This window comes from Oncorhynchus keta, chromosome 31 (assembly GCF_023373465.1).
Source record: "Oncorhynchus keta strain PuntledgeMale-10-30-2019 chromosome 31, Oket_V2, whole genome shotgun sequence".
NCBI lineage: Eukaryota > Metazoa > Chordata > Actinopteri > Salmoniformes > Salmonidae > Oncorhynchus > Oncorhynchus keta.
Window position 1 is genome coordinate 18,550,521 of NC_068451.1, and position 13,131 is coordinate 18,563,651.

Consider the following 13,131-nt stretch of genomic DNA (forward strand, 5'->3'; position numbering starts at 1 on the left):
GTGCGATGTAGAAGGAGTCAATAAGTATGTAATATATCCTGACAGAAGAATGCAGTGAGATTTGGTTCTTCAAGCTACACCCTGCCAAGAGAGACACACAAACTCAAAATGATGTATGTTACTAAATGTCTTGTTTTAGGGCTGGGTGTCTAGCCAAGTCTATTCAGTTTGGAATAAAGTTGTCCAGAGCAATTAACATTACGAAGACAAAGTTAAAACCTTGAGTCAGATTTGACCTTCATGCAGTTGATATATGATCCAACATTAAAGAGATAAACTGGAATTAACTATTGGAAATGCATTTTTTGGTGGGGAATCTTTGGTGCAAAACCGTTTCAGAACCATTTATGACCACATGCAATAACCACAGAATAGAATAGAATGACTTCATGTTTTTCCAAAGGAACTTTAAAAACGTTATGAACATAACATTCTTACAGCAAACGTTGTGTTGTTGCAGTTTCCATGTATTTGTCTCCTACCTATCTGTCACAGCAGTCATTATGACCTGGAGGTTGTTTGTTTTCATGTTATAAATTATATCTGTTTGAGGACCAGCAGGCCTGAAAACTGTACTCATAACTGAAGTTACATACTTTTTCAAATATGCATCCCAAATGGCACTCTATTCCCTATATAGTGCACTACATTTAACCAGAGCCAATAGGGATGCAATTTGGGATGCAGACTTGGAGATGTTGTTGACCTATTGGTATGGTTTGAATCAGAGACAAAACACCTTGGTGGGTGTCCAGAGAAAACACTGTGGTGGTACAATACAAAGAGGGACTCTGTAATCAGGCCAGCTGAGCTCACATCAAACAGGGACTGGTAATACAGGATAAATCACTAGAAACCGTTGCTGGTACAGTTGAGGAAATTTTGCCGTAAAAAAAACTAAGTACGGTACTTATATCAATTCCAGGGATAACTAATTTCAGGAAGTAGCTAACTATGTAAATACTGATGAATAGGAGGACAAAGGCAACCAATATCCACACTAGCATGACCATTAGAATGGAGTTGTGGTAGAATTAGTATGAACGTATGTATGTAAGTATGTAATACATGACCTAACAACAGCTGTTTTGCATTGGTAGCTGAACACAGTTTGAAGCATTAATAAACTTTATTTATTTCAGGTAAACCAACAATAAACAACATTTACAGAAGGACATTACATCTTCCATAATAACATTACATACAGGTCGTAACAAATAGGTAATGCAACAGCTATTCTACTATTATATCCTAAGTTTCAGTTTATAAAGTGACCGGTAACACTTCTTCTATGTCCGAAACCACTTGTGAAAAATGATGTATTTTCAGAGCATCATACAAAAAAGAAAAAATAGATACGCAAAGAGAAGCTTTTTTTTTGTACTGTAAAACACAGATTCAGTGTTGAGTACAGCGGGGGTTGCATGTCTGGTTCCAAAACGCCTTTCCCAACATATACTGTACGTCTACGCAGTTAAGAAACTGACAAGGCCAAAAAATATACTGTATGTGTATATATCCATATATATTTAATACGAATCCTCTCTTTTATGGCGCAGAGGAGACACGCGTGACCCTGTATGTACGCAAACATAGTCACTATTAAATTTTACACAAGGCGTTTCACCTCCCCCTTTATATACAGCCTAGTAAGACAGTTTATAACAAAGGATACAAAATGATTAAATATTGACATGTATCTCGAAATATGACTCAGAATGTGCACATTCCGTAGCATGACCAGTATAGCAAACAGATCCATCTTAAGCCATTCCCCAATTCAGATTTGAATTGTGTATTTGTAAATGCATTTTATTAAACATCTGGAAGTTAACTTTACAAGCAAGAACCAATGGTAACATTAAAATGCTAGTAGGCCCCATTAAAATGTTAATAATTTCGACCACCACAGTGCTCAATGTGCAATTTCACTACTTCTTTCCCAAGATTTCCCTTCATAGAGAAATGCTTTTCGTTCCCAGAGGAGAAAAAAAGAGCTTTCAGGAAGTCCACCCACATAGGCAGGCAGGCAGGCAGGCAGGTAGTCCAAAACATATTCAATATTTTCATGTTTATGTGATGTCGCCGGCAGGCGGCAAAGGAAGAAACTTCTGGGACACAAAGGCACAAAATAAAAAGGGGGCATTAGAAAAGTGATATGCCACACAGACAGAAAGCAGGAGAGTAACGTATGAACAATAATTATTCAGCTGCTAATACCTCCTGTATCCCATAAAGCCATGCAAGGCCGAGCAGAGCGAGCTGGGCGATCTATCTCAGCAGAGCTCTCAGGTATTTACCCTCCTCTGTCACGCTGCTTTAGTCACATTAAGACGCCACTCTACTCTCCACCCTTCCTCACCGTCTTCACTACCACAACACAGAATCACTTGCCCCACCAGGAATGACACTGAAGTTCGATGAAATCACTTCAAGTATTTGTAGTAGTTCTCCTCAAAAAGTCTCACTGGGGTTGGAAACTGGGGTCTGCTGGCCTATACTATGGTTGACAAGGGAGGGCACTGATATTTCTAGTCTGTGCAGGCAAGGGCATGTGATTAAGGACAACACAGGTGCAAAAAGTGACATTTTTAATAAGCTGGAATGTACAGTAGGGCAAGTAGATTAAAAAAGTGCATTCTCAAAAAGCTAATGACACAAGTCGTCACTATCACCGTGTTTCTCTGTCGTTGCCTCGAGTGCTCTATACCACACCAAACACCACTAGAGATGGTGGGACAATTAAAGCTGTAACACAACATGGACTTGGCCATATGGCGAACTATGTCAAAGCCTTCTACAAGGCCCCATTTCCTTTCAGCGTGTCCTCCTCCTCCTCCCTCTATGATAGACTAGCAGGTGAGGCATGGCTGGAGAGGGACTGTGTGTGGCCAAGTGTCTACTGTATAATACTTGTGACTGTCTCTCATGTGTTCTCATGTGTTCTCATGTGTGTGTGTGTGTGTGTGTGTGTGTGTGTGTGTGTGTGTGTGTGTGTGTGTGTGTGTGTGTGTGTGTGTGTGTGTGTGTGTGTGTGTGTGTGTGTGTGTGTGTGTGTGTGTGAGAGAGAGAGTGCACACACACATCTTTCTAAGGGTGTCAGCGTGGATTAAGAAAACTAATCTCTCCTGATCGTCAGTGTGTGTCCATGATATCTCACTCAGAACTCTCCTCCCCCTCTACTTGTGAACAGTACAGGCCCATTCAGATTAGTGGTAGATTTCAAATCAATTCATAAAACAGGAACCCATATTCTCCATGTTACTGGTCATTGCTATATTACCTAGCTCACACATGACTAATATGAGCAGGTATTTTTATACAAAACAACACCCAGTTGTAAATCGAACACAAAGAGATCTTTGTACCAGCCAATGAAACAAAACTATTTGTTAGATCAATATCACACGATATCAAAAAAAGTGCTCCTAGTAATTGTATTGACGTGATGGCTGAGACAAAGAGCCAATGACGTAATCGTCTAAAAACATTTGTGATGACGTCTGATATACATTACTGGACGGTGACGGTTCAAAGGATGTGAAGGAGAAGAGGATTGTCACGGGTCAACCAAGAGATCGAAATCCCACTGAGCCTATTGCCATTGTGTTTTACCATCTCGATACAGTGCACAACAGGATGCGGTATAGATAACAGTACCTCATGGCCTACATGGAAGCACCAATGAAGGGTATTGCCCATGTTTGATGCACACGCAATCACACAGATATAACACACCCACATACACTGAGACGAACCACAGCGAATTTACCATATAACATGTGACTCTTCACGATGTCATCGACGCTCATTGCTTTGTGTGTATGCATCATCTCCAGCAGAGACTAACGGATTATTATCACCAGTATCACTATTACAGTATTACTACCATTGCTCTTATGATTATTATTGATTTGATGTCATTTGACTGTGGCCTGACAGTTACAGAGGAGGAACAGTTCAAAGTTAAAGAGAAACATTACCACCGCTTGTCATTCTCAGTTCAAGTTTGTGTTGTGAGTGAAACTGTGTGGGTGTGTATCTGTGTGTGTGTGTGTACGTGTGTGTGTGTGTGTATATCTGTGTGTGTGTGTACGTGTGAGTTTGTGCATGCGTGCGTGAATGCATGCAAGTGTAGCATGTTTGTGAAAGAATGTGAGCTTTCTTGGAGTCCGTGATATATTTTCTAAATATGAGTATACTGTACACACAAATATACATTCTCACATAGGTAGTTAGAAACACAAGCCACAGTATGTATCAATAGTATTGTAAAGTCCCTTGATGATTAAGGGTATTGTAAATGTGTCAACGATAGACGAGTATCATAACATTATAAAAGTCAACAAAAATTGCAAATTATAAAACTGAAATTGGAGGTGTCACCCACCAAAATGCATGCACACACACACACACACACACACACACACACACACACACACACACACACACACACACACACACACACACACACACACACACACACACACACACACACACACACACACACACACACACACACACACGGAAAGGTAATAAGTTAAAGAAACAGAAGAGGGAATGTGATCCCGGTGGTTCCTCCATCTCAGTGTCTTTGTCCTTCTCTCTTGGACTGACCACAGCAGCAACCTGAAAAACACAAACACTTTAGTTAATCTGCCAACTGGAAATGAACTAACCACAACTACCTTATTTCTGAACGACCCCTTAGGAGAGAAGTAAAAAGAGAGAGAAAAATAGAGACGGAGAGAGAGAGAGAAATAACCTAGTAGACCTGGCTGGCTTGGAGCGCTCCTCTAATCCCCTTCTTTCTTTCTAGTGACCATACTGCAATAATAAATAATGCATGTCTCTCCCTGTGTCCCCCCCCTCTCACTCTTTCCCCCCTCTTTCTCTTTCTGTCTCTCGCTCAGCCTTTGGAAGTCCATTCCCAGTGGATGTGAGGCAGTCTATGCCAGGAATCTGAAGTCTTGGATGGACGCCTCCTTTATCTGCTGCTCATACAGCTCTCTGACTCAAAAACACATACAGGCGGTGTAGGAATGTGTGTGTGTTAGTGTTTGTGGGCGCGCGCATGTGTGTGTGTGTGTGTGTGTGTGTGTGTGTGTGTGTGTGTGTGTGTGTGTGTGTGTGTGTGTGAGAGAGAGAGGGGTAAGAGGGAGAAAGAGAAGTAGCGAGAAGATGAGCTTTACTTCAGTTTGCATTGTGTAAAGCAGGGATAGAGTATGGAGTCTTGTTTAGGTCAAAAAGGACACTGCGAGATGAACAGAGTGGACATAGGACAGAAACAGAGAAAAGGGGATAAACAGACAGAGAGAGAAAAGGAGAGAGGATGTGAGGTTGAGAAGTTCAAGGTCACAGAAGCACTCAGTCTCTCTCCTGTTCATCTCTCTCTCTTTCTCTGCTTCATCAGGGTGAGTGATTGGATGGCAGGTCGTGAGGCCCACACAGAGGGATCTCTCTCTCCTCCCTCTCTCCTTTTGCTCTCCTCCCTACAGTATCATATACTCTTTCAGTCAACAATGGAATATGTTGTTTTTGAGGCCTGATTTAGTCCTGTGGGATGAAAAAGTACTAAAGATGAGTGTGTGTGAGCGAGTGTTTGTGTGTGAGTGAGTGTGTGTGTGTAGGGGGTTCCGCTTAAGGAACCAGATGGGTAGGATTTGTAGGGCGTGGCCATGTCCAATAGGGCCAGCTGTTGGCTGTCATACAATGGTAAATAGACAGAACTTCCCCCCCACACACACACACACAATGACATCATTAAGAAGGGAAAGTGCTTAGTGCTGGGTGGTGGGATATTTAACAATGGAGAGAGAGATCGAGAGAGAGAATAAGAAGAGGTGACTACAAAAAAAAACACAAACTAACCTCTCTCTCTGATCATCCTTCCCCCTCCACTCGCCCACACCCGCGTTTGTAGCCTGCTCCCCCTTTTCTCACCAATCCCACTCCCCCCTCTCCCCCCACATCCCAGTCTCTCTGAGGCCATGTTCAAATATCAGCACAGTTCTTTTCTAGATGTTCATCGGGCAGCCAGTCAGTTTTGCAGTGAGCGGGTCGCTCCCCAGACAATCCCCTCCTCAACACACACACCTTTCATCCCTTATATCTGCCTGATCAAAGAGCCTGTCACTACCGTGAAGCAGCAGGTCTGGAAATACTAATAACCCCAGATGAACACCTCAGAGAACGGAGACAAACCTCTCAGGTGTTGCAGAATACTAACACACTTCAAATAAGCCTAAGTAGCATATAAACACCATGGACATAATAATGTAGACAAAAAACACAGAGGGGTTTTAAAACAGTCAAATACTTCCAATAGGCCTAACTAGCTTATCAATGAGTACATTTACATGCACACTAATAATATGATATTAAACTGACTTTGGCAGTAGGCAGATTATGCATTAGTCATGTAAACTCTGCTAAGCTTAATCGGCGTAAGGTCAAAATCATAGTAAGCATACGCCGATTGAAACACCTGGTGTTCTGAGCAATCCTTTGAATGATTAGGACATGTAAACAAACGTTCCAGTGGTGTATTAGATCTGGGCACCAGCACCAGCCGAGAGCCTCCCTCTTTAGTACGAGTCAGTTTGGAACAACTGTATGTATGTGTCTTAGAAGTGGTTTTCACATACAAACTTTATATGTCCCAACTCAGAATCAAATACGCTTCCCAAAAAGAACATGGTCGCTGTGGTAAAACCTTTATTTTGATTGGTGATTTTCTGCATTTATCAGAGTGCCATCAGGTAGCCTGATTTCAGATGTGTCCATCTAAACAGGATTATTAGGGAAATCGGTCTTCTTGCAAAGCATGTAAACGTTTTAATCAAACTATTATATTAATCTGACGATCCACAATAATCGCATTACTGTGTGCATATAACCGTACTCAATGACATTTTTACAGGTCCCTTTAACAAACATGATTTGGTTCTAAATTCTACAGATAATTATCAATCCAAAACACCCTGAATTAACAGGAGTTGTCTACATTGGTAGTCAGGCAAGCTTGACTGAGGAAGCCTGACACCCTCTGCCTACCACCCCTCCAGAGATCACGCCCTCTGACCCCTAACCCCCACAGCGGTCCCGTCATGTCTGATCCCGGGGTAATGAGGTGCGTCAGCCCGCCATTAAAAATCACTCACACAACACCCTCAGCTGAGACATCCCTGATGCTTTAACAAACGGTTTTACGTGCTGGGCTATAAACTGTGTGTGTGGGTATGTAGGTGTATATACTGTGGGTATGTAGGTGTGTTTGTTAGTGAATTGAGGATTTGGAGTGATTTTAATTAAGACAAATCATTTTCCATTTCTTTTAAGCACAGGTTTAATAAAAAAAAAACAAAGGTTCCCTACTGGATGTAGACTGGACTTAAAAGTTTCCAGCCATTAGAATGACAGGAATGCTGTGTTATGGCTACTGCTGTGTTGGGTTGCCATGGCTACTGCAGACTTCACTGGTCTTACATGAGCAGTCGTTTCCAGTGTACTAGTAACAATAATTAATCATTTAGAATGCCTAAATCATCTAAATCATACACTCTCTGTCTCTCTCCCACACACACACACACAAACACACACACACACACACACGCACGCACGCACGCACACACACACACACACGCACGCATGCACGCACGCACACATGCACACGCACACACACGCACGCACGCACAGACAGTCAAATCATCCCAGAGTCGTGGGTACCATCGGTGGTTTGCAGATGGTTTTCTCTGCTTTAGCGTACTAACAGAAATCTCCCCACCCGTTTGCTTAGAGGAATACCCTTTAAATGTACATGTATTTAACAAGACATGGAGCTTGTCTGTAGTGGTTTTTCTGGTCGGGTTCCAGCCATGGTTTATCACTAATAAAAACAGTGTGAGTACCAGAGCCAGTCAGGCAGGGCAGCCTAATGTTTACCAGTCTATAGTCCTATAGCCTGTCTCACTACTACACTCCCTTCATTAAAACAGCACTCTACATATCCATACACCCCTGCCTGCCAGGATAAACATAACTAGGCCTAATGAATATGAAAGAGAGAGAGAGAGAGAGAGAGAGAGAGAGAGAGAGAGAGAGAGAGAGAGAGAGAGAGAGAGAGAGAGAGAGAGAGAGAGAAACACACATATATTTATGTTTATCTAACCTTGTGGGGACACAATTTATTCCCATTCAAAATCCTATTTTCCTTAACCCCTAACCATAAACCTAGCCCTAAACATAACCCTAAACGTAACCCTAATCCAATTCTAACCCTAACCAACTAGAAATGTACTTTTTCCTTGTGGGGACTTACAAAATGTCACCAGTTGGTCAGATTTATTTTAGTTTACTACTGTTGCAGGGACTTCTGGTTAAACACACACACACATACACACACACACATATTTGTAGCAGGGGTTAACGGGTACAGGAAGCAGCCACTCCACCTTCAGGCCCCGGCCGTCACATGACATGCAGATTCCAAAGGGTAATTAGCCGATGACCCACACGCTGGTGGGTATATGGGGAAGATGTTTAATTCCAGCACTGGCTTAAGGCGCCCCTATCTCCCTACCTCAGAACAGACAGAGGCACCATGCATGGGCTAGCTAGCTGACTAGTGAGGATAACACAGCTACGCACAGCTGTTTCTGTTTCTCTCTCTTCTCTCTGGGCAGAGGGGTTAAGTTAACCAGTTCCTGTGAGGGTGTTGTGTGTGAAGGTGTGTGTGAAGGTGTGAGGCAGTGGAGGCGAGGTGTTCTCTGTTGGTCTCCCCAGGAGAAGAGGGTCTATTCTACACATGGATGTGTTTTCTATTTCCTCATGTCCTGGCACCACAACCCCACTGTTGAACGTCTTCCATGTCGGTACTTCAAATACAGGCAGAGTAGCACGTACACTCTCTCGCTTGTCTCTCAGACACACACACACACGCACACACACACACACACACACACACACACACACACACACACACACACACACACACACACACACACACACACACACACACACACACACACACACACACACACACACACACACACACACACTATGGAGTAGTAAGTCAGAGCAGAGGCCTTAGCTTTCAGGCAGCACAGGTGCAAGTCATTATACACACATTCCTGGGTGCATTAAAAGTTGCGTCTGTGAGGCGCTGGGAAGCTGGGTGTTTACATAGCAAGTCATCTCTACCTCTTTGTTCTACACTACCTTGGATTTACAACTGCAACTCTTAACAGCACCACCCTCCAAACCACTATTATTACTGCAACTGCTACACTTAACAGCACCACCTTCCAAACCACTATTACTGCAACAGCTACACTTAACAGCACCACCCTCCAAACCACTATTACTGCAACTGCTACACTTAACAGCACCACCCTCCAAACCACTATTACTGCAACTGCTACACTTAACAGCACCACCCTCCAAACCACTATTATTGCAACTGCTACTCTTAACAGCCTCACCCTCCAAACCACTATTACTGCAACTGCTACTCTTAACAGCACCACCCTCCAAACCACTATTACTGCAACTGCTACTCTTAACAGCCCCACCCTCCAAACCACTATTACTGCAACTGCTACTCTTAACAGCACCACCCTCCAAACCACTATTACTGCAACTGCTACTCTTAACAGCACCACCCTCCAAACCACTATTACTGCAACTGCTACACTTAACAGCACCACCCTCCAAACCACTATTACTGCAACTGCTACTCTTAACAGCACCACCCTCCAAACCACTATTACTGCAACTGCTACTCTTAACAGCACCACCCTCCAAACCACTATTACTGCAACTGCTACACTTAACAGCACCACCCTCCAAACCACTATTACTGCAACTGCTACACTTAACAGCACCACCCTCCAAACCACTATTACTGCAACTGCTACACTTAACAGCACCACCCTCCAAACCACTATTATTGCAACTGCTACTCTTAACAGCCCCACCCTCCAAACCACTATTACTGCAACTGCTACTCTTAACAGCACCACCCTCCAAACCACTATTACTGCAACTGCTACTCTTAACAGCACCACCCTCTAAACCACTATTACTGCAACTGCTACTCTTAACAGCACCACCCTCCAAACCACTATTACTGCAACTGCTACTCTTAACAGCCCCACCCTCCAAACCACTGTTACTGCAACTGCTACTCTTAACAGCACCACCCTCCAAACCACTATTACTGCAACTGCTACTCTTAACAGCACCACCCTCCAAACCACTATTACTGCAACTGCTACTCTTAACAGCACCACCCTCCAAACCACTATTACTGCAACTGCTACACTTAACAGCACCACCCTCCAAACCACTGTTACTGCAACTGCTACACTTAACAGCACCACCCTCCAAACCACTATTACTGCAACTGCTACTCTTAACAGCACCACCCTCCAAACCACTATTACTGCAACTGCTACACTTAACAGCACCACCCTCCAAACCACTGTTACTGCAACTGCTACTCTTAACAGCACCTTCGGCTTGGCAACACAACGGCTTGGCTGGCTGAATAAAGAGATGAGAAACTGTAGTTCGAAGAAGAAACTACAGAAAAATTATATTCTGTTTTACACACATTTTTTGAATATGTCATTTTAAAGTGCATATGAATAAATAGGAGCTGTGGTGTGGGTGAATGATGTCTGACCCCCTTTGACATTACCAGTGTATATGCTGTGTGTCTGTGTTTGTGTTTCCATTGGATCTTCAACGGAAAGATCAGCCTCTAAAGCACTGCGCTCACTAAAGATCCCGCCAGTGTCAAACTATTTCTGGGGCGAGAGCGGAAAGCGGTTACTATATTCTCATCCCATAAATCGCTGTTGGTTTGAGTGGTGTATTTCTTGTCTGAGGCCTGGCTGATTTCCCCCTTGTGGGGTTTCTGTCAGTAAGGACATGGGAACACAGCTGAGAAGAAAACAAGAGAAGGAGAGGAAGACAGGAGGGGAGGAGGAGAGGAGGAGAGGAAGAGAGGAGGCTGATCTTTCCGCAGGTCTCCTAATTGTCCCTAGAATTTCTAAGCAAACAGCTGGAGGCAGGGCTTTCTCCTATAGAGCTCCATTTTTATGGAACGGTCTGCCTACCCATGTAAGAGACGCTAATTCGGTCTCAACCTTTAAGTCTTTACTGAAGACTCATCTCTTCAGTGGGTCATATGATTGAGTGTAGTCTGGCCCAGGAGTGGGAAGGTGAACGGAAAGGCTCTGGAGCAACGAACCGCCCTTGCTGTCTCTGCCTGGCCGGTTCCCCTCTTTCCACTGGGATTCTCTGCCTCTAACCCTATTACAGGGGCTGAGTCACTAGCTTACTGGGGCTCTTTCATACCGTCCCTGGGAGGGGTGTGTCACCTGAGTGGGTTGAGTCACTGATGTGATCTTCCTGTCTGGGTTGGCGCCCCCCCTTTGGGTTGTGCCGTGGCGGAGATCTTTGTGGGCTATACTCGGCCTTGTCTCAGGATGGTAAGTTGGTGGTTGAAGATATCCCTCTAGTGGTGTGGGGGCTGTGCTTTGGCAAAGTGGGTGGGGTTATATCATTCCTGTTTGGCCCTGTCCGGGGGTATCCTCGGATGGGGCCACAGTGTCTCCTGACCTCTCCTGTCTCAGCCTCCAGTATTTATGCTGCAGTAGTTTATGTGTCGGGGGCTAGGGTCAGTTTGTTATATCTGGAGTACTTCTCCTGTCCTATTCGGTGTCCTGTGTGAATTTCTCTCTAATTCTCTCTTTCTTTCTCTCTCTCGGAGGACCTGAGCCCTAGGACCATGCCTCAGGACTACCTGACATGATGACTCCTTGCTGTCCCCAGTCCACCTGGCCGTGCTGCTGCTCCAGTTTCAACTGTTCTGCCTTATTATTACTACAGTATCTAACCCTGCTGTAAATCAGTAGACCTCCTGCTGGGAGCAGCCCATTCACAGACCAGCCCGATAGTATAACACAAAGACCACCATCAACCCCCATTAAAACACACAGCGCCCCCATTCATCTCCAGTCACACCGCCATAACTCTCTCCCTCCATGGACCTAATGGTTGTGTGTGTGTGTGTGTGTGTGTGTGTGTGTGTGTGTGTGTGTGTGTGTGTGTGTGTGTGTGTGTGTGTGTGTGTGTGTGTGTGTGTGTGTGTGTGTGTGTGTGCGTGTGTGCGTGCGTGCGTGCGTGCGTGCGTGCGTGTGTGTGTGATGGGATGCTCCATAACTCTCCAACCATGGAGAGGTAATGGTTATGTACAAGGCTGTGCTCCACTCGGTCTTCCCCTTCACAGTGTCTTCCCTCCTAGAGGGAAATGACTGCTACATTGTGGATGTCTGACAGGCCTTGTGAGGGGTAAGTGGCTTTTGGAGGATTGTAGAGCCAAAGCAAACATCTATTGGAGTTAGAAGAGACTATCCAGTGGTACTACTAATGCCTAGTGTAAATAGACCCAGTCAGTCCTCCAGTCCCATGGAGCAGCTCCTCTGGTGTCTGAGTCTGTGATATGTACCGGGAACTATGATACGTACCGGAGGCTGTGATACGTACCGGGAGCTATGATACGTACCGGAGGCTGTGATACGTACAGGAGGCTGTGATACGTACAGGAGGCTGTGATACGTGCAGGAGGCTGTGATACGTGCAGGAGGCTGTGATACGTACCGGAGGCTGTGATACGTACCGGAGGCTGTGATACGTACAGGAGGCTGTGATACATCCCGGAGGCTGTGATACGTACAGAAGGCTGTGATACGTACCGGGAGCTATGATATGTACCGGAGGCTGTGATACGTACAGGAGGCCGTGATACGTACAGGAGGCTGTGATACGTACCGGGAGCTATGATACGTACCGGGAGCTATGATATGTACCAGAGGCTGTGATACGTACAGGAGGCTGTGATACGTACAGGAGGCTGTGATACGTACAGGAAGTTGTAATACATACAGGAGGTTGTAATACATACAGGAGGCTGTAATACGTACAGGAGGTTGTAATACATACAGGAGGTTGTAATACGTACAGGAGGCTGTAATACGAACAGGAGGCTGTAATACATACAGGAGGCTGTAATAAGTACAGGAGGCTGTAATACGTACAGGAGGCAGTAATACATACAGGAGG

General features: G+C 44.6%; 1 protein-coding gene across 1 annotated transcript in view; it reads right to left on the minus strand.

Moving 5' to 3' along the window:
- Positions 1–1,110: 1,110 nt before the first annotated feature.
- The window catches only part of LOC118372994 (cyclin-dependent kinase 14), a 284,041-nt gene continuing 272,020 nt past the window's right edge, over positions 1,111–13,131 (minus strand). Inside the window, exon 15 of the mRNA XM_052489873.1 lies at positions 1,111–4,629. The gene's annotated coding sequence lies outside the window, so the exon portion shown is untranslated. The remainder of the gene's footprint in view (positions 4,630–13,131) is intronic.